This window comes from Phoca vitulina, unplaced genomic scaffold (genome assembly GCF_004348235.1).
Source record: "Phoca vitulina isolate PV1807 unplaced genomic scaffold, GSC_HSeal_1.0 scaffold35, whole genome shotgun sequence".
NCBI lineage: Eukaryota > Metazoa > Chordata > Mammalia > Carnivora > Phocidae > Phoca > Phoca vitulina.
Window position 1 is genome coordinate 14,946,494 of NW_022589738.1, and position 22,830 is coordinate 14,969,323.

Sequence of the window (22,830 nt, forward strand, 5' to 3'; positions counted from 1 at the left end):
ACCTTCTTACCTGGAAAAGTCTGAAGGGATAGGCTGGCTGGAGCTGCTGCAAGAACAGTCCAAGGGTAGGGGGAGCGGGAAGGCTGTATGCCCACCATTTAGCGGGCCAGGATGCAGTTCCTGGGGGCCAGTAGGACAGTGGGCAAGGTAGTTGGAGTCCTCTTTCAGGGACTGTGTCCAAGAGGGTGACTTGTTGGGGCAAAGGGATTCCAGAAGTAAGAGGCTTCAGGATTTCTTTTAGGTGGAGAAGCTGAGGGGGTCAGAACTGATCAGCCAGAGTGTGTGTCACCAGAGCTAGGAGACTGTCACCCAGAGGTCCCTGGGGACTCTCCAAAGGTCCAAAGGTCCCACTCCCCTCACATCTGCAGCCCATAGACGAGCTTGCACTTTGGTGGCCGCCATGACAGAGGCACGCTAAAATAGCACATTGACGTGAGATGTTGCCTCTTTCCTATAATCTCCTCCTTCTCTATCCCAGAGAAGCAAGCAGAAATGTGCAAGCAGTGGGAGCATACCAGCCTGGGTTCAATGAGAAGAGTAGAATTACTACAAATGATAGAGTATAGTAGATTTTTTACAGGGATTAGACCTTGCTTCCTATGGAAGCCGATGGAGAAATCTATGTGAGACTGTTGGTTCTGTGTCTGGAATTGGGACCAATGACTCTATAGATTGGCCAGGCCAGCTAGTCAGGAAGGGAAACTGGGTGTTAGGTGGGGAAGAGCGAGGATGAACTGGAACACACAAGGACAAACTGGAACTCAGCGGCAGGGATGGCCTGCGGGAGAAATTGGCACGGTCTGCTACAGAGCTGCCATGCCTGACCCAGGCCCTTGAGAAGCAGAAGAAGGAGACCCAGTGGGGGCTGGAGGAGCTTCCGACCTGGGTGCTGCCCACACAGACAAAGGGAAGGGAATTCTGGAAAACCTAGTTCCAGCTTAGCCAAGTGGCTGCTCCACAGAAGACTGGAAAGATCTGTTATGACTTCTTACCCAAAATTTTGGTTCTCTGAGCCTGGTTGGTCAGGCTTGAGCCCGGGGAAGGGGAGAGAAGCTTTGGATTGGATATGAAATGAAGTATTGACCTAGATTGGGTTTTTAAATACCAAAATTGGGCTTGTTCTTAAATGGCCTAAAAGGCAGGAGATTTATCTAAGATGTTTTCAAGAGGCAGGGAAACTGGTTTGATGTAACAAGGCTGAAGGCAGTAATGAAGAAAAATCCAGTCATTTCCTGTTTATACTCAGTCAGGTTCAGCCTGTTTAATAAACCAGATCCACAGGCATTTAACTTGTGTGAGTTCAACTATATACATTGCTACATTCTTCCATGTTAGGCAGTCTGTTTATCTTATACAATTTAAAATACTTAAAATTTGATTGTACATCTACTCTTTATTAACTACTCTCCACCACTATATATGTGTACATATAGCAATTCATATTACTATGTGGGGTTGCAGAGTATATACAAAAATCCCCTATACTGTTCATTGTGGACAATTTAAAGTGCTTTTTTTATAAAGATTTTTTATTTATTCATTTGAGAAAGAGAGAGATTGAACAAGAGCACGAGCCAGGGGGAGGGTCGGAGGGAGAGGAAGAAGCAGACTTCCCGCCAAGCGGGGAGCCTGACCCGATCCCAGGACCCCAGGATCATAACCTGAGCCAAAGGCAGATGCTTAACTGACTGAGCCACTCAGGCGCCCCTAAAGTGCTTTTCAAGGGTTATTTTCACAATATGGCATTTTTGCCTTACGTGGTGATTACAGAAGCTAACACTGTATGTAAAATTAAGGAGTGGCTCTTCTGTACCCCAAAACTCGGGAGCCAGGGAGGGTAGGCTGAAGCAAGCATTTGGTTTTAAAACTCATCGATGTGCAAAAAAAAACCAAAAACCAAAACAAAAACAACCCCCCAAAAAACCCAACAAAACAACAACAACAAAAACCCCAGAAAAACTCATTGATGTGCTCAGTACCTCCAGTTCATCCAATCCCTTCTAGAGAAGGTTATGTTTTCACATTTTCACTCTTTAAAACAATAATATGTTAGGGATGAAAGCAACCTTAATGATCATTAGTCACCCTCATTTTAGAAGAGGGTGAAGTAACGTGTATAGGGTCACATATGTTCAGGCAGGTCCAGAACCAGAACCCGGCACTCTCATATCAAAATCGACTTTCCCTTCCATCTGCCGCAACTGCTCTTCATCTTGTGAGTCTTTCTAGCAGGTGCTGGGAGCCTGACACAGTTTCGAGCCATCTAGGGACTGGAGGTCCCCACCGCTTAGACCCAAGCCACTGCCCTTGGTTCATTCTGGGGGCAGACAGGGATGCAGAACGGATCTCCCGAACAACAAGAGCTTGTCTGTTTCAGAGCTGGTTTCTCCTTCAATGCAGGATTCCCAGGGTGGATCGGATGTTTTGTCCTTCTGTTTGGCCCCGGGGCATGCACACTGCCCACCACCCTGCTGTAGGCCAGGTCCGGGGTCTGAGGCTGGTCTGGTGACCACCGCTAAGACCTGTGGCTGTGGGCAGATCAACCCTGACCCTTAGACCCAGCCATGCGTGGTCTCTTTAAAACAGGGTTAGACAAGAATTCTGATCTCAACTGTTTGAGCTCATTCTTGAAATTAACTTTCCCCAAGCCTCCCCTGGCAGTCCCTTCTCAGTGCTGGCCTCTGAAAAGGGTTGTAGTCCCTTAAAAGTTCATTGTGAACGGGGATGATCATGTTCATCCACCCCCTCCCTGGCCCATCTGATTGCAGAGGAGATAGCATTTCTAATTCTCCTCGGTCCCTTTGGGACGTCACATACTGAATGCTCATCTTCCTCCATCAGATGTTTGTCTTGATTTTGTAGGTTTTCCTTCTCCAGTTTCAAAGCAGGTAAAATGAAGCCTTCCTGTGACATTTGGAAACCCTCCTGCTCAGCCCTTTTTTCTGTACCTCAACTGGCAAAGTGAGTGAGATCTCCTGATAGCCCCCAGTCTCTAAGCATCTCGGTTTTAGACAACCATGCAAAATCCAGGCCTCTCTTCTGTTTGTTTACACCTGCTGTTCAGTGCTGCTCCCCCACCAGTCTTTCCCAGCCTGGAAGAATTCATTTGCATCCTGCACTTTCCCTTAAGACAACATAAAGCTTAACAAAGCCCATACAAAGAGCAGCAATGCCTAGGAGTAGGGGGATTTTTTTTTCTCTACTTCAAATCAGTATTGCATTTTTCCTGTTAAGTTGTTTTTGGCAGCTGACCACATTGAAGTCTCTCAAATAATCTGTTAATTGTAATGAGCTGAAGGTCTCTCTCTGGGAACACACATCGGATTCATGTCTTCTCTTTCCTGTGCAGCCCTGACACCGTGGTGATGATGCGGCTGGCATATAAATCTTTTCACTCACCCTGGACCAGGGAATAAAAGCAGAGTGTGTGTGCCAAGCCTCCAGGTACTTTGGGATAAAAGGAGGCAGCCACAGAGCCTGAAAGGAGTCGATACTGTGTTCCACCAGGGGTATTTCCCAAGTGTGTGTGTGGAGGAAAATACCCAAACTCTGGACAATTGCCCTCTTTGTGCGTTCTGGAATGTTCTCTCGAGGGCTTGGGTGGAGGCCAGGGATGATGCTGAATCCATTTCAACAGATACATGTTTTTAGGATGTTTTCCTAAGGGTGTTGGGGGAATTTAGAAGATGGGGGGCGGGTTTCAGCCTTTGATCATAACATTGTATCAACAAGTGCTCAGACATTGATTTAATAAAATAGTTGGAAACAAAAGTCTTTTCCTGCCTCCAGCTGGGCAAGTCCTAACAAAATGGTGATCAGGAAATGTCAGTCTTCAGAGAGCTTTGACTTCTTTTTCTGGCCCAGGCAGCTTTGGTCAAGTGTGCTCACCATGTGCCAAACCCTTGTATGTGTGTGTTGGGGTGGGGGGGCTCGGTGCTGAGAAAACAGTATAGAACAAGACAGACAGACATATTAAGGAGATCTGATCACATAAAGGAGGTTAAAGAAGAAAGATGTGACAATTCTAGGCTCTTCTGGAGTGGATCCTTCAGCATGTATATTAAAATATGCACATATATATCAGGCCTTATATAGATTCTTGTCCAACCAGATTTTTTTTTCACCATACAATGCCATTACAAGATCATTGACTATATTCCCTATGCTGTGCCTTTCATCCCTGTGACCAATTCATTCCATAACTGGAAGCCTGAACCTCTCACTCCCCTCCACCCATTTTGCCCAACTCCCCCTCCCTCTTCCCTCTGGAACCCGCCAGTTTGTTCTTTGCATTTATGGGTCTGTATCTCATCCAGCTAGCTTCCATGTCCAAACAGCTGGGTATTTTAAAGCACAGCTAGGTATTTCAGAGTTTCTATCTTTAGGCCAGTGGTTCTCCAAGCGGGGTCCAACAGCAGCAGCGTCACCAGGAACTTATGAGAAATGCAGATGATCAGGCCTTCCCCGCAGATTTACTAAGCGAGAAACTCTGCACTGAGACCCAGCACTCTGTTTTCACCGGCCCTCCAGGGGACCCTGAGGCCCACTGAAGTTTGAAGAGCACTCACTGCTTTAGGAAGATGTGTGCTCACTGCTTCTGGTTTGCCCTTTTCTTTCCTCCTAATTGAGACCAATGTGGTCACATAAAAATCAGGTAGAACACTCCAAGCCGAGAACACAGTGTAATTGTTGCTGGTGTTTACTTGCTAAGATTGCCCTGATCTCCTCCAGCACCGGATGGGGAAAGTGGGTGGCGGAGGAAAAATGCCAACCGTGGGCACGGTGACCTAAGAGATTTTTTTAATAACTCTAATGTTGGTGAGCTTTTGTTCCATCAACAGCTCACCTTCTCCTTAGCTTTGGGGAGTTTCTTTCTTCGTCAGAAAACAATTTGAGTTGCAAAGGGGCTTCACATTCGATTTCCAGTACAGATAAAAGGGACATAGGGAATGGATTGTCATATGAGATGTGATGCTGTATTGGATTGAATGTCAAGTTAATGATCTAGTTTCTTTGAAGTTAAGGTTATGGAGGATCTGGAATCAAAACGATGCAATGAGGCAGAGAGACAGCAAATTCTTTTTAGCGATTTACTTGGTAACTTTGAATAATTCTCCTGCTGTCAGCCTCATCTACTGCCCCTACTTTAACGACAGACCTGCACAGACTGTGTTTGGGATGGACGGTGGGTCACAGATCTAAAATCCCTTAAACATGACATTGTTGGCATCAGGAATCCCTATGTTTGGTGGGTAGATAAAAGCTGTCATATCATGAAAAGAGGGGCTTGGATGACCTTCTGCCCAAGGAGAGAGAATTTCCCATTGGAGCCAGTGGATGAACACTGGAGCTAGGCTAGCCGTATGCCTAATTGGACCCATTCATCTTGGCTGATAAGTTAACACTGTACAACCCTGCCCAGGTGACTCCAGTGAGGGAATCAATAAACATCTGTTGAGGACCAACTGGCTGTGGAAGATGCTGAGACTTTAGGGTGCAGGAAGAAAAGAGACACATTCTTTGCTTCCAAGGAATTTAAACTGAACAAATGCACCTTTTGAAGAAAATCCTAATAGAATGACCAAGTGTGGGCATTGGCAGCATTGTTAAGATGTGAATTGGAGCATGTCACTCTACTGTGCAAAACTCTTCTAAACTTCTTACATCACACAGCATAAACATCCCATCCTTACTAGGCCCTCCATGTCCCAGTCCTCTGAGACCCTTCTGATGTCATCCTCCTCCTACTTGCCCCTCACTCACTTGCTGGTTGGGAATCCTGCTAAGCACGATCCCAACACCCTGCTTTTGGACTTCCTGTTCCCTCTGTCTAGAAATGATTTCCCCCTCATGGCCGTCTTCCCTACATTCTACCTCCCCCAGCATTGGTCACCATTTCACATACTCTGTACTTTTTTTTGTAGATCTTACTGTCTCCCAGGAGAATGCAAAGTTTATTAGGCAGGGTTCCTTGTTTTATTCAGGCAGTGAAAGAATGAATGAGGGCATTTGGATAGGCCAATGGAGAGAGGAGAGATTTAAGAGATTTAAGAGTATTTCCTATCACCTACTCCTTCTCTAGACCAGAGCAGCCTAAGACAGGAGTTGGGACCAATATTTAAACTTGTCCTCTGCAAGCACGATCCTGCCTAAAGCCATTATATTTTGCTTCTTAAAAGTTCATGATCAAAATTCTCAGGCAAGCAAATAAATTAACCCCAAATGATGACCCAATTTGCATGTTATACTTTAAATTGTATTTCAGGGTCAAGTAAATTCTGGGACATGCTCCTCAGCCCTAAGACGTGCTCATTTCTTTTTGCTGTATTAAATGTCATTATCCCAGACTCAGCCATTCATTCTTTGAATCGATTAACACAATTCTTGATTTATTGAGTACATACCACGTACCAGATACTCCTTCAGCTGCTGCTCTGCTCAGAAATGAACAGAGAAGGGGCACCTGGGTGGCTCAGTCAGTTGAGTGTCTGCCCTCGGCTCTGGTCATGATCGCAGGGTCCTGGGATGGAGTCCCATGTCGGGCTCCCTGCTCAGCGGGGAGTCTGCTTCTCCCTCTGCCTCTCCCCCACTCCTGCCCTCTCTCTCTCTCTCAAATAAATAAATAAAATAAAACTAATGAACAGAGAAGACAAAAACCTCTGCCCTCATGCAGCTTGCATTCAAGTTGGGGGTGGGGGACAGATAATTGTCAATACAAACATATACTATGTTGGGAGGTGATGAGTACTATGGAGAAAAATAAAACTGGTTACGGGGCATGGGGAAGGGCTGCTATTTTCGGCAGAGTGCTCAGGGAAGGCCTAATGATTAGGTGATTTGGGGCAGAGCCATAGAGGAGAGTTGAGTGAATGAGCTATGTGGCTATCTGAAGAAGAGCTTTCTGTGCAGGGGGAATAGCATTTGTGAAGGCTCTGAGGTGGGACCATGCCTGGTATGTTTGAGGAATAGGGAGGAGGCCAGTCAGTGTGGCTGAGGCAGAGTAAGCAGAGGAGGGAGTAGTTTGGGAGGAGATTGGGGGGGCAGGTCATGCAGAATCTTGAAAGCTATTTGTGGGACTTTGGCTTTTCTTCCGAGTGAGGTGGGCAGCCATTGGAGTTGGAGGAGTTTGAAAAGAGGGTTAATATGAGCTGACTTGTGTTTGTAAAATGTCATACTGTCTGCTTGGGGAATGCACTGGGTGGGGGTGTGGGTGGAAACAGGGAGACCACCTAGGAGGCTATTTGAGTATTTCTGGGGAGAGATGATGGTAGCTTGGACCACGGTGACAGCAGTGGATGTGTGGAGAAGTAGCTGAATCCCCATTTTTTAAAAGATAGAACTAGCAGGATTTTGCAGATTTGATTAAATGTGGGGTGTGAGTGAATGAGATGAATCAAGGACAACACCTAGGTCTTGGCCTCAACCTTTGGAAGAGCAGAGTTGTGGTTGACTGGGAAGAAGACTGGGGAGGAGGAGGTTTTGAGTAGGTGTTGGACTCTGGAATGCAGTTTGGGCCATGGGAAACTTGGGATGCTTATTGGATATCCAGATGGAGGACCACAGTAGGCAGGGGAATGGAAAATCCCAATGTAACCAAGGGGCTGGTGCATTTCAGTGAAACATCACCTTCTGACTTAAGAGGGAAACTGGGCCATAACTCATCTTTTAGGCTGACTGTCTTGAACATACTTCTCCTCTAGTGCTGGGAGAGCCTTGGTGGTGTCTGCAAACCTGTGGTGCTTCAATTTTTTAGGAACCCACGTTCTTATCACCTCCTCTATTATGTTCATGACATTTCTTATTAGGGTATCAGACCTACGTGAAATTTAAGTTAACCTTTTGCTTAACACCCAGAGACAGCAGCTCATCTATTTCTGGCTTTCCCTTCTCTACCAATTGGTTAGGCATGTTTTCATTTCTACGTCTTCAGTGAGAGTAATGAGATGATCGTCACAATCCAAGACATTTGAAAGAGCTTGTTAATGTGTGATGCTAGAAGGGCCTTCTGACTCCTTGTGGGTGAGGTGTTCCCAGGGTAGGACACACCCGGAATGTAGGCTGACCACTGGTCATCATCTTGGGCTTGGCGGCAGGTGGGTGAGGTGGGTGGCATGCAGCCACCGACAATTGTCATGCCATCTTTGTCACACTTGCCATAGGTTGTCAAGCGGTAGGTTAGAAAACATACAAAGCAGTTAACAAAGCTCTAGGCATCAAGACTACTATTAAAAAAAGAAAAAACAACTAGCACCATGGGAGACAGAATAATGGCTCCCCAAAGATGTCCACATCCTCATCCCAGAACCTGTGAATATGTTACCTTATCTGGGAAACGAGACTGCAGATATGATTCAGTTAAGGATTTTATGAGATGGGAGATTATCTTGAATTGTCCAGGTGGGCCCAATGGAATCACATAAGGGACCATATAAGAGGGTATCAGAAGGACCAGAGTCACAGAAGGAGGCATGCTTCCATCGGCAGAACTTGCCGTCACGGGGCCACAAGCCAAGGAAGGCAAGTAGCATCTAGAAACAACAGGAAAATAATGCAACACTTACTATTAATGCACCTGCTCTAAGCCTTTATATTTATTATTTTACTTCCAAACATCACTCTGATTAGTTCTTATTATAATTGTCCATTTTAAAGATGGTAAAACCAAGGCTCAGAGTAATTATGGCTAATGAGACTAGCTGTAGTCACATACTCAGTAAATGACAAAGCCAGGTTTTGACCCAAGGTCTTTCTTATGCCTAAGTTGGAGTTCCAAAATAATAATGTTATACCTTATGAATATATAAATATATAATGTAATTAGAATATGTATTCTAATTATATTATATAACATATTCTATAATATATATTATATAATTATATAACATATATATGATATCATATATAATAACATATATAACATGTATTACATATCATATATATCATATTGCATATATGTATCACATATAAACATATATAATATATAATCATATAACATGTTATATAATATATATTATGTAATATAATATATAAGAATATACAATATGTATAATATATATTACATGTAAAATTTAAAATATATATAATACAAGAATATATATGTGTGAAATATATAAATATATTATATATATAGTATATATGAAAGGTTGGCTTTAAAAATCAGAAGCAGAAAATAGAATGGAGTTTTTTAAAGATGAAGGGCAAAATTTACTAAAACGAAGTCCCCTTGAGGTTAGACAACCTCCTTTTATCTGGCGGGTCCCGCATCCAGCACATGGTAGACACCTGAGAAGTATTTGTCGAATGGTCAAACCGGCAAGCCACTATGCTAGTGGGACCATGCGGAGTATATGCTATTTCATTTATGTATGCTGTGGCTTCTAAATTTATCTAGCTGCATATTTGCAGTCAGGCTCGGGTGGGAAAGCCTCTGCAAGGTGGTCGACCCTTCCCACGGGTATGTGTCTCTTGGCAGAGCTGTTTTCATCTGGAGTCACTTCCTGAACCACCATGCAATTGGAGGAGACCTGTGAGCCCGAATAATAAAAAGAATAGTCAGAAATCGTTTCTCTGGGGCTTTTGCATGCACATGAATTTCTTTATCTTCTCATCAGATTTATCTTAAAATGGCTTTGCATTTCCTGAATATATATCAGCCCATGTTTGGGGAAGTCACCAGGTAGAGGGTGGAGGTGAGAGGAAAACCCGGCTAGGGTATACATTTTGCTACTGATGGTCCACCAGCTAGATAATCCACCCGAGGATAATTAAGAGTGGGTGGACTGTTTTCAAGTTGCCTTGCCTTGTGTTGATTTGTGCAGGTATTTATGTTGGTTCTAGCCTCTCTGGAGACAAGCTCTTGTGATACACAAGGTCCCTTTGTACCTTCCACATGAGAGCTCTGCCCCCTTCTTGGCTCTTGCTTCACATTTCCCGGCACTTCTGCCCGTTCCTGCCTGTGGTTACAGGTTTCTCTTCGGTGGGAATTCCCTGGCGTCAGAAGGCATCCCCGAGGCTGAGACCAGCATTCTGGTCCAGTCGGGGCAGTTCCCCTGCATCAGTGACACCACGCCTTGAATAAGTTGGGGGCTCTTTCCCGAAAAGAAACGTGACTAATTAGGTAATCAAACAATTCATTTTAAGTGGGGAGTCTGAAGACACTATCAAAAGATTTCGCACGTGGGTGGGATTCCAAAATGATTTGTGTCGAGAGGGTGAGAGAGATTCCCAAGAGAGAAGAAGGGGTCTGTCTTAGGATGGGGTCCTCAGGAAGGTGACTCTGAAGGGCTGTTGAGGTCAGAACCCCAGGAAGCACCCCAGGGGAGTGGAGGATGGGGCCGGGAAGGGAAGACAGACGGAGGTGCGTCTCCAAGCCACTTCCCACGTGGGTGCCTGGAACTCTGAGAGACGGTGTGGGGGGGGGATGGGGGATATGCCTTAGTTTGATCCCACTTGAGGTGCAGAGGCAGCCGGCTGTTTGCCCCCCCCCCAGTTCCAGTCTGCCATTGGTTGGGGCTTGCCTCGGGGGATGCTAACTGCACAGCATTTCCAGCCTGCCAGTGCTCAGGGGAAGCATGTTCTCTGAGCCAGAAAAAGCCCCCAGGCAGAGTCACAGATGTTTGCAGCAAGAGGTTCTTGGCGTGGATGGCAGTCAGCGATGCGCTGAGAAGCCATGGGCGGGACTGCCAGCAGCTCGCACAACACCAGCGTCCTGAGGGCCGTTTCAGACACAAAATGTCCTCCTTCACAATGCCTTTTAAGCTTGGTCCTCATGGTCCTCAAATGACCCAGCCCCCATAAAGGGCTTTGCAGGCAGCGTTTTGGTCCGTTTGGGCGACTGTACCAGAAACACCATAGGCTGGGTGGCTTATAAACAACCAATGTTTATTTCCCACTGTGCTGGAGTCTGCAAGGCCAAGATCAAGGCTCTGGCAGATTTGGTGTCTGGGGAGAGCCCGCTTCCCCAGAGATGGCACCTTCTTGCTGTGTCCTCATGTGGTGGATGGGGCCAGGGAGCCCTGTGGTGTCTCTTCTATGAGGCACCAATCCCATTCGTGAAGGCTCCACCCTCATGACCTAATCACCTTCCCGAGACCTCAGCTCCTCAGACCATCCCCTTGGGTATTAGCTTTTCAAGAGATGAGTTTTCGGGGGACACATTCACTCTATCGCAAGCAGCAAGCACACAGTACATACGAGGGGATGGATCAAATGAGCCAGCGCCCTGCGGCAGAGGTTGGATCCTCACCCCAGGCGTGCCTCCCACTCATCACTAAGAACTACTTCCTGTGGGCCAGGCATGCGAGTCCTCCCAATGCAGCTTCTAAAATGTGGGCTTTCTGAGAACAAAAACTTTTCCTGTGGCTGCCTCAGCTTAGCCTATAGTTTGCAGGTAATATATTTCGGTAACATTTAGAAAAATTTACTGCACAGCTTGTTCTACACACAAAAGCTAAATGTTAATGCTGTGTTTTACTAACTGTGCTAAAATCAGCTAGCCAGCTGGTGAATTACCCAGCGGCCCTTTACTGTTGAGACTCACATGGGGTTTTGTAGCCAGCCTGAAAGTCATTTATGTAAAGTCGTGGTGGTGATTTCGGGCGGGTGCTGTTCAGCTTTATGGCTGGATGGGGCAGCTGAGACATTTACGTGGGGTTTTTTCCTGAATCCCTGCCATGCCCCCTTTTTTCAACCCTGCCAGGTGGATGTGCTTGCCATGGGGAGGGCCCAGGGTACGGCAGAACCACACCAGGGCGCCAGCCGGGAAGTGTCCCTGTTCGGTGGGTTCATCAGCAGGCAGAAGGAGCCACAGATGCAAAGGGAGAGTGAGAGGCCCAGCTCTGCTGCTCAGTCTGTCTGGCTCCCAGTTAGAAGGCAGATCAGCGTCAGGGTCCTGCTGGCGTGGCCGTCAGCACCAGGGAATCAGACTCTGTCCGGGAGACTCACGCACTGCACTGGGTCTCTTTTATTCGCTCAGAGCTCTAGTTCGGTAAGATAGGTGGTGAGGACATTTTAATTTTTAGCCTATGTTGGTGCTTTGGATACACACGAATGCACATTCATTCATTCATTCAATATTCCTTGAGTGCCCGCTATCGTAGACGTTGGAAATGTAGCTTGCCACGGAAAGCGTTCTGGCTAATTCTTCCAACAACACCCTGATCCGGACTGGAGGGATGTGGAGGCTGTGCTTCTAGCAACTTCACTAGTGTTCTAGCGACTTCACTAGTGATGGCTGGATCAGGGGCAGACAGTTTGGTCCTGTTGTCGAGTGGTAGTCTTTTTCAAGTTCCCCATTGTTTCCTTGAGGAACTGTGGAGTCTTTATCTCTGGGAAGGTGAAATCTTATAGTTGCTATCAAGGTGGTTCTTGTTCCTTTTTGTTCTTTGTCACACATTAAGATCCTGGAGTTGGATCTGTTGGTTGAAACACTATTCTTACAATGACAAAGCTGACTTATAATCCAAATTATTCTGTCTAACATGCTCACTGACCTCATTTCAGGAGTTTGCACCTTCTGGTTCCTATTCCGTGCTGGCTTCCAGAGCTCTATACCAATGGGAGTGAGTAAGAGTGGATTGTAAACAGGAAGGAGATTGCAGTATGCATCCCGTGACGCTGAGTGGGTGTAAGCTTCAGACAGTGAAAAGGAAGACACACTGTATAGAACACGCTTCTTTGCACTTGGAAGCTACCTAATTTCATACTCACTTGTCTTAATAGTAGGCTGGCCATTTGATTCAGCTTCTATCTGCCTAGAAGGGAACAATTTAAACAATGCATTTCTTTCTAGTATTCGTGTCATCGTAATGAAACTCTTCCCCTGGCAGCTCAGCAGTGGGAAACTGCTAAGAGTTTGCCCATTATTTGTTCCCCTCTCTCACACTTCTCCCTCTTTGATTTGGAAAGTTTGGCTTATTCAAGCAACAAAGCTGGAAGTAAAATCAGCCTTGCCTTTGTGGGTGGTGGTTAGGGAACGCTGAGGCGGGGGAAGAGAGGCAGAAAGAGGGGGTTAGGGTACAAGTGGAAATGCCTACTCTATCTCTGGGTGAGGGGTCAGTAGGCCTGTACTGTGATGAGGGGCTAGATCTGAATTGGTGTTATTGAAGGAGTGTTAAAATAATAATGGGATATTATTATTATTATTATCATCATCATCATCATCATCAAAACTCATGGAATTACGAGGAGAAATCCACAGACATGTCTAAAAGAACCCATGCCTGAGGAGGAGCTGAGAGAAGCTGCTATATCTGTTAGACAACTGTGTGTGTGTGTATGTGTGTGTGTGTGTGTGTGTGTGTGTGTGTGTGTGTGTGAAAGATGAGGTGGGGGGAGTGAGAGCTTTTAGTCTAATATTGGTAAAGTGGTTAGATGATCTGTAACTGATAAATATTAGAGAGGAACGTGGCTGAGAACAAGAGTAAATGAAAGAAAATACTTTGGTATAAGTTAAGTACCTTTTTTTTTTCTTTTTCTTTCTTGGTCCATTGCAATGCCAGTCTTCCTGTGTCATATGAACCAGCCAGCCTCCTGGCATTTCTCAGGAGAATCACTAGCCATCTTGAAATAAATAAATTAATCCCTGCTGCAGCTCATTGTGGAGCATCTTCTTGGAGTTGTCCGAGGTAGAAACCTCCCAATTGCCAATCAATGCTTGTAGATCACAGAACCCAAGTAAGGACTCTGAGTTGAAATCCATCTTTTTCACGCATCTCTCTTCTCATTGAAAGGCCCTTGGGTATCTTGTTGTACCTCAGTTTTGCCTTCTCTAGAGACTGATTACTTCTCTCATGGAGAATGGAGCTCCGATGGGCAACTCAATATGTATTTCCCACTCACCACTCAGCATATATTTTTTCAGGCCATCCAAAACAGATCTTCCAAATCTGATGGAAATCCATTCAATCACTTCCATGTGATGTTGTGACAGTCAGAAACGTGGCTTTACTTATTTGGATGGGAAACATTGGATTTTTACCCTGTGCTTTGTGTTCAGGGCTTTCTAACAGCTGCTTACAGCTGAAACTATAGGAGTGATGGGGACCTCCAGAGCCAGCTCAGTGTTTCTCAGCATTCAGAGCAACAAGAAGATCTTTTCTTTTTTTAAAGATTTTATTTATTTATTTGAGAAGGAGCAAGAGAGAGAGAGAGAGAGAGAGCACAAGTGGGGGAACGGGCAGAGGGAGAGGGAGAAGAAGACTCCCCGCTGAGCAAGGAGCTGGACGCAGGGCTTAATCCCAGGACCCCGGGATCATGTCCTGAGCTGAAGGCAGATGCTTCACCGATTGAGCCCCCCAGGCACCTCGTTAACACTAAGATCTTTTCAATACAGCCCTAAGAACCAGTAGTCAGGATATTTCCAGAGGTCAAGAGCTACTTGACGTTTCTACTGAAATTTGGGCTGTCTTCAGTTTGTGTGTCCTGCAGCCAAGAACCCATCCTTTACATCTTGGCCGTGGGATGCAAAAGTGAGGGGGGTCAGGTATTGTTTCATTCCAAAGCATCTTTGAGTGAAAAGGTGGTTATGGTGTGGACAACTAGATTTCAGATGGGGGTGGTCTTGAGGTGTGGAAGTGGACAATCACACCTGGTTCTCTTTCCTTTGGAAAGCGTGGTGGGAAAATCCATTGAGATACTAAAGGGTGCTTTGTCCTCTCTATATTTTTGCCTCTTGGATTCCAAGAAGGCTTGCTAGCCAGATCATTTCCCCTGTCTTGGGGAGATTTATGTCACAGGGCTAAGTACCCCACTGTGCTCCACTTCCCTTCCTGGCTTTTGTTTTCAAAAGCCACAGCATGGAGTGTTAGGGATTAGGGAGAGAGTTGCATTTTCTTCCACCACTGATTATGAAAAATTTCAAACATATGGCCAAATTGAAAGAATTTTACAGTGAATACCCATTACCCACCATCTCGATTTTACCATAAACATTCTACTATGCTTGCTTTATCACATTCATCCATCCTTCTATCCACTCGGAGAGCTGCGTGGTTTTTGAAGCAGAGGCTACGAGAGCAGAAAGAGAAGAGGGAGACCTCTCTAAGACTGGAAGGAAAGGGGTGATGGTTTTGGGAAATGGAAGCTCTGGCTTTTACAGGGCCTGAGGGGTGGAAAAACCCGAGAGGGTCATGGCTAGCTAGGAGGTGAGCAAGGGAAGGAGGTCCCCAGGCACCGAGGTGCTCAAGTGGGAGCACAGACATGGTAGATCTGCAATCCAGAACTGTGGAGGCACCGACATTGGCAGGCATGAGATCGGATTGAAGATCAGCGGGCCTTCCCTGACCTTGGACTTCTGCATCAAGTCCCTGGGCGCATTTGAACAACTTCCAGGAGTCAAACAGAGAGAACTCCCTCGTGACTGAGAGAGGTTTTCTTCAGTCCGGGGGGAATGGGAGCTCGGTGTTAAATGCGATTTTATTTCTGAAGAATATGTCCTTTTATTTGCACACCTGGGTTTGTAGAGTCCAATTTCCTCCTGTCGTAAATCTACTTGTACACGGGAACTTTATCTAGCGCCGCGTTTTGAACGGTTATATGGTACAGGGGAGAAAAAGATCCTTGAAAGTGTTTTCTCCACCGTTCTTATAAGCAGTGCTTGGAACATCTCAAGAAGAGAGAAGGAAGGGCCTTCGAGAGCGTTGCCTGTTTCTGCTTGCTTAACTCAGAGCTACAGTCACTTAAATTCTGTCTCCCGTTTAATGTTCCCTGTTAACCAGGGGCAATTATTTTTTTCATTATCTACCTGCAACCTCCTACTTTAAGGGGGAGGGGAGGTAGAATTCAAAGCGTAGCCATGGGAGGGGTGCATCAAAGCAAGGAACAATAACGAGCAGTGATTAGTATCCAGAATTCCCCTGGATAAAAGATGTCAAATTAAACGTTTCTTCACAAAGAGTGGGAAATTATATCAATTTTCATTCTTTGGTCCTGCTCTCCTGTTTAGGAAGCAATTTTATCCAGAGGGACCATCCCTTTAGAATAAAGCATTTTAGGCTCCATTTTGTCCTAAGCCCCAAATACATGTTTGACTGCAAGATGGGATAGGGAGGCTGTATGGATTAATGGATCTTTTCACAACCAGGGACGTTATTTGAATCATATTGTTACAAAGCCAGAGGAGATAAAGTCTTTGGTGGCTCAGCTAAGTACCTCTGGTCTATGTTCTATAATAAATCACACGTTGGGGGGGCCTGATGCTTTAGCTCAAGGCCCTAGATTTCAATCTGTGCTTGCTTCCCATTTCTTTTCCCAGCCCCTGTTTTTCCATAAGGGGCTGTGTGGGGCTGCTCTGTTGTGTTCGAGTGGATTTTTGAGCTGTACCTTAGAAGATAAAGAAGGATTGGGCAAGAAGCTGCAGAGACCTCAAGATGAAACTCAACCACACCAATGACAGAAGCAGTGAGGCTGGAACAGGCTGACTGCTACCTTAGATGGGGTCCTCTGCTGGCTGGGGGTATGGGGGCGGGCCCTCCAGCCATGGAGCATCCCCTCCCCTCTGGTCCTTGGGTTTTAGGATGTAGCCATAAACAAGAACTGTACACTGCCTGACGAATACAAATTAGCCAGGCTTTGGTATTATAAAATAGATAAGATCACTAGAGACCTTAGTCTAGAAAGTGCCCCCTTTAAATTGCCCTCTAGTCTGGCCTATACCTTTTCATTCACCATGAGTTGACAAGGTGCCAGCATAGTGCCTGGCCCATCACAATCCCTCCATAAATGTTTGAATGAATGAGTGAATGAATGAATAAGTGCATGAATCAGTACTCAAACAAAACCAAGACATCCAAGACTTCTCTGGATACCCAAGACTCCCCTCTGGTTATAAGTATAAGTCTGGCCTTATATTTTCATCCCTTTTTTTGTTTGTTTGTTTGTCTAGACTTAAAAGAATCTCTAGAGAATTTTGCTTTGCTCAGACCCTTTTTCTTTGGACTTGTTAGGCAAAAGTCAGGCCAACCTACCACATATGTGTTGGTCTTTACTTGGCTAGTCAACTGGAATATGGCAAGGAGCCCCTTACAGTGCTTCAAGTCCAGGAAATTTTACTGACTTCCCTGAACCCTGAGTAGGGGGCAGAAGAACTTTAAACAGCCAGAGACCCCTTGTCGTGTGAGTGTTGGTTTAGTGCTACGCAAATGGTCAAGGAGTAGTGTGGCCAATTTATTGAGGCTCAGCATAGGGAATGGTAGACAAGTGAAGAGTTGGAGTAGAGTGAAATAGAAGACCATAGTATCTTAAAACATGTTTAATTGACACAAATCGTTATTGATTTAAAAAAAAATAAATGTTTTAGTTGTGCCGGGTATAGATTCCTAGAGGGGGCCAAGAAAGGGTCTGTTTCATTGACCACATGATCCATCATGTTTACTGAGCAGCTACCATGATAGATACCCACCATCGTGCCATGTGCTCCTGCATACAGAGAAGAGTATGAGGTATAGTTGCCTTCAAGGAGACAACAGTGAGTTTTGTCTTCCCAACCAGAACCTTGAAGTATCATTCGGTTGTCTGCAGTAGAGGAAGATAACATGGAGGAAGGTGGCCATGAACTGTTCTGAAGAACCACCAGGTGAGTAGCTTCTGTCGATAGCTAATGGGCATCCTTCAACCTTTCTCTGTGCTTGAAAACAAGCAAATGCCTTGTATACCATAAAAAATGCCCCTGACACTTACCGATTCTGTACATGCTGGTGGGACTTCTATCAGCAACTGTGGATCTGTATTTGAGGATTTTTTCCAACTATGAGAGTGTCTTCTCTCTGCATGTGAGACAAGCTGGCAGTGCTAGAGACTCAACATGCCCCAGGAACAGTACCTCAACTGATAACTGATGAGCGTTGACATTTAATCCCCCCACTTCCTCACCTCCCAGTTGGAATAACTCTCAAGTGTGTTCTTTGGGGTCCCCCGTGGTCCCCAGAGTAATTAAGCTCCAGTTGCTCATGGTGTTAGCCTGCTTGGTAACACATTTTCTTACTGGCTTTCTTCCCTTCCCTGTCTCACATCTTTGCTCTTCTGTTGATGTCTCCCAGGATCATCTCCTGAAAAAACCTATTTGTACTTGTATCCTTATCTCAGGGTTTGCACACCAGAATACATATTATATATTCTATATAACATATATATATATAACATAGGTGTTGGAGATCTCAAGTCAGTACATGCAGATTTATCTCGTTATTTCACAGTACGGAGTATGGATACATCCTATTTTATTGACCATTTCTCTATTGATGGAAATTTATTTCTATTTTTCCTGGCTCTTCCCTCCCTCCCTCACTAACAATGAAATCCTGTTAAGACTCAGTTTGCATCATGTCTATTACAATGCTGGTACCCTCCCCCCCCCCAAATGCTTAAGAAATCCTTCTGAAAGGTTACAGTAATAAACTTTAGCACAACATGTGTTTGAGGATCAGGAATGGTTATGCGGATAATAGGATCATTTTCAGGAGGTGACTGTGGTGTCTGCATAATTTACACCTCTGAGTTCCATGGGAAGAATCCTTCATTCATTAGGTGTCTGTGGGTCTCAAATTCAGGTTCTGAAGGGAAGTGAAAGGTCGACCATAATTACTTTGAGAATCTAAGGAAGACAAGGGGAGCAGGGTAGAGATTAGGAAACCTACAACCAGGGTGAGCATCTCACGTTTTGGCAGAGCCAAAGTGGGTGTGTGAGGTTATGTAGGCTTTCCTCTCCTATCACCATCCTTGAAAGAGTCTCTGTCTTTGAAAAATTTTGAATTTAAGGGCACTGGATTTGGAGCCAGGTTTTAGTTCTTGCTCCACTAATGAATTGGAAGGACCCTTATATGATCATGTGGAGCTACCTTCCCATTTTACGTATGTGGAAACTGAGGGCCAAGGTTTTAGTGTGGTTGCTCAGGGTCACACAGTGAGATGACAGGTTTTATGGAGTTGGGGACATTTATAATGAGGAATGTTCTTGGATTGTCTTGAAAAGCATGTTGGCTATCTATGGGAAGGTGATTCCAGATGTAAGCTCTGATAAACACTGGAATGATGTTTTCTTCCCTGGAGATGTAAAAAGGAAGACACCACAGTGAAATGTGCTAGGAATTTTAGATGTCATAGCCCGCCCCCCCCAAACAGGAAGTTAGACCAGATCAATTAATCGACAGATTTTTCTTGAACATCTGTTAAAGGTGAAGGATGCAGAGGAGGTCATACATGCTCTCTGCCCTCCTGAAGCTTGTGGTCTACTTGGTAGCACAAAATGTTGTCACCAGAGTGACCACTCAGAGGCTGCATGTGGGGCTGACTTGTCCATTAAGCACAATAGGCACAGCGCCAGGGGCCCATGAAAATGTTTTAATTTCTTTTTAAAATCAGAAAAAAACTTTTAGGTGGAGGAATGTGTTTGGATATCTAATATTCTTATATTCATCTTAAAAACAATCAAGTCGTAAAATATAATTTTTAATGTTTTGTATGCAAAAAGGGGCATCAAAATATATATATTACATATATGTGAAATATATTCTTCTGCTGGGGCCACCATAACAAAGAACCACACGTTGTGTGGCTTAAACTACAGAAATGTATTGTCTTGCAGTTCTGGAGGCAGACATCTAAGATCAATATGTCAGCCAGGGATGGTTCCTTCTGAGGGTTGTGAGGGAAACATCCATTCCTGGCCTCTCTCCTTGGCTTGTAAGATGGCCGTTTTCTTCCTGCATCTTCACATCATTTTCCCTCTATGCAAATCTCTTTTTCTTCACATGGTATTCTTTTCATAAAAACACCAGCCATATTGGATTATGACCTACTGGAATGACATCACCTGAACGAATTATCTCTGCAACTACCCTGTTTCCAAATAAGGTCAAGTCCTGAGATACTAGAGATTAGGACTTCCACATATGAATTTTTGAGGGCACACAATTCAGCCCATAATGGGTTGTGACAGTAACTGCTTGGGGTTGGGGGGGTCAGAGCAGGAGGGAGGGTAGAAAGCCCAGAAGCTGGAGGACAGAAGACGAGGACTTGGGTCATTCTCAAAGGATGGGGCAAGGAGAAGAGGAGAGAGAAGATGGCAGACATGTAGAAAGAGTCAAGGTGGAAATTGCATGATCAAAGGTCACAGGTGGCCATGGAGGGCATGAACTTGGGAGACACACAGAGGAAGCCAGTTCGTCCAGTATTAGGGGGTAGCAAAAGGAAGGTTGGAAAGGGAGCTGTAGCCTTTGTTCTAGAAAGCCTTGAACACAGGCTAAGTGGGAACACTGATGCTATGGTTTCTGAGTCTCTTCCTGTTCGGTTATTGCTACCCTTCCCTCTTTTGTCTACCTGAACTAAGCAGCTCGGGAAGATTTAAGAACCCAAAGGCTCATTCTTGTTTTAAAGGCTATTGGTTTGCGTTGAGCTTATTGAAGCTTGTTGAAAACGATTGAGGCTCCAAAGTATTGAAAAAGAGAGGTGGCCTATTGCTGATAACCTTGAAATATTAATTAGTCTCCGTGTGTTATTACTTAATCAGCCTATATTTCCTATTCTAAGGGCATGGCAAGAGAGCAAAGAAACCATAGTCTGTCTCAGCTTTCAAATAAAACTCAGTCCCTTTGGAAAAACATCTGGGACTAATGTGGATACTAAAACTGTTACCTCACACACACCAGCTTCGTTTGCTCTTTCATGAAGAAAATTTTCCCCTTATGGTTGCCCAGATCCACACGTCTATTATTCAGGATCTGATGTAGCATGGGCACAATTTGTGGCCACATCCTCTGAAAACCACTTTGAGTGGGTTTCCAGAGTCTTTAAAAATAGGCTGGGCTCCAGCAGAGCTTGCAAGCATAGGAGGGAAATACGCAACAGCTTAGTTTTTTGAAAATAGTTTCAATTTTAGCCCTTCTCTTCCTACTTTTACGCCCTTACAGATCTCAGGATATTAGTGGAGCTAATATTCTGAATTTCCTATTTAAAAAAAATAGATTCAAACTGACCATCTGATTTAAAGTCTTTGATGACAAAAAGCCTGTCTTCTGTATTGTTCTGGTCTCCTAAAAGCACTTAGCTCTGTGTTTTCTTGGCAAACCAGTCTGTGGTGCTGATTGAATCTTCCCACACGGTGACTGGACCGCTCCTTAATTATTTCAATTGTGACTCCTGGGACACCTCTGAGCAGTAGTGTGTTTCCCATCCAGTGGTGACATTAGAGCAAGTTGCTTCTAAATGGCTGTCAAGCACGTTGCCATGGCAATGGAGCCTGGCTGGTCATCCGGAATGGAAGTTCTTCAAGTTCTGCCAGTAGTGATTCTCAGACTTTGTGTGCTGCAGAAAGACTTATCTATCTGGGTGCTTGTTAGAAATGTGAGTATTTCTGTGAGTATTTCAGGAAGTTTGGGGATGACACGGTATTTATAACTGTCTCTCCAGGTGATGACCATTCAGGTGGCCCACGACCTCATCGTCAGAAAGACTGTGCACAGCACCCCGCTATGGCTGAAGCCGTGTCCCCTAGAGAGTGATGATCTTCATCCTTGTCGGGTCAATGTCCAGGACTGTCCCCTCCTTCAAGTCATAGAAACATCTGCATTCTGCCTGTTGCGGGATCATTATACGTGAGTGTCTGCCACGCATATGCTTTGTGTTTACTTTCTGCCTTTTCTGGGTAAGATTCCCCAGCTCCCCAAGCAAGGTCAGCTGTTAGTAATTCTCTGCTTCAATTGGCAAATGACCTACCAAGGACATGCGATTGAAATTAGAATATGCATTCTGAGACATTTATAATTTCCTTCTGCCTAGGACTTCCTGGATAGCTTATTATGGTGTGTGTATGGGGAGGGGAGGTAAATGGAGGAGCTTATGAAACCCCTTTGAAAAGACCAGCACATCATCTGCATGAGAAAGCAGCTCCTGGGGGCTGGATTAGAAGGGTATTCAGGAATTCGAGATTTCTGAACCTTAGATTTTTTTTTCGAGGGGTGAGGACCAAGCATGTTGGTTTATGGGAATGGAAAGAATGAATTCTTTGTTGAAAATAGCGATCAGTATCTTTGCAGTGTGTGCCATCCACCCTGGTGTCTGGGTGCTTTATCTTTATTTGGTTACTTTGTAAACTTCTGGAGGGGAAACTATTAGCTAACTACCAAGGGGGTGAAGCGAGCAGTGTTAGCTTTGACTTGGAGCAGGAGGTGAAGCTTTTCAGCGCCTACCATTGCAGAAAGCTTAGCAGGGCCAGCTCAGATGAGTGCTCTCAATCTTAAATCTCTCTTCCAGGCTGAATACGTTCAGATGCCTTTGCTTTCTCCCATTTGGTCTGGGTTTTTAACTTTTTCAAACCTTATCGTTTGAAATCTCACCTTGGCCGATTAGTAGTTGTTGGAAACTGGGAATGTTTCTTAATGTCTGAGGCTCAGTTTCTCCCTCTGTGAGGGGGACTAGCTCCTTGAGGAGGATGTTGAGCTGGTTAAATGGGCTACTCAGTATAAAGCACCTGGCCCATAAATGTTGGTTTCCTTTCTTCACTTTCCTGCTACCCCAAATAAGAACACTTAAAGATGGAAATGCATTAAGGGCAGGCTGTGTGTCAAAAGGAAAAGATGAGGAAGTTTTGGTCTTAAACGACCTTGATCTTTGGTTATTTATAGAGTTATCTCTTGGTTCTGAGAAGGTTTCAAATTAGGCTTCTAAAATGTATTGGCTATTATAACTAGAAGCAAAGCTGATCTCCTGGCTGTTTTCTTCCATTGGTCTGTCCATCCGTCATCCAGCCCTCCCAAATTCTTTCTTTGAAATAAAATACTGTAGAAACAAGGTAGTTGGCCAAATGCATTCTTTATAGCTATCATGGGTGACCACATG

The 22,830-nt window shown here is 44.9% G+C and overlaps 1 long non-coding RNA gene across 2 annotated transcripts in view; it reads left to right on the top strand.

Annotated features, from left to right (window-relative positions):
* LOC116645958 overlaps nt 1-21,550 on the top strand; it is a 29,929-nt gene extending 8,379 nt beyond the window's left edge. For both annotated transcript variants that reach the window (XR_004302062.1, XR_004302063.1), the window contains exons 5-6: nt 17,488-17,572; nt 21,403-21,550. This is a non-coding gene — a long non-coding RNA (uncharacterized LOC116645958). The remainder of the gene's footprint in view (nt 1-17,487; nt 17,573-21,402) is intronic.
* The last annotated feature ends 1,280 nt before the right edge of the window (nt 21,551-22,830 follow it).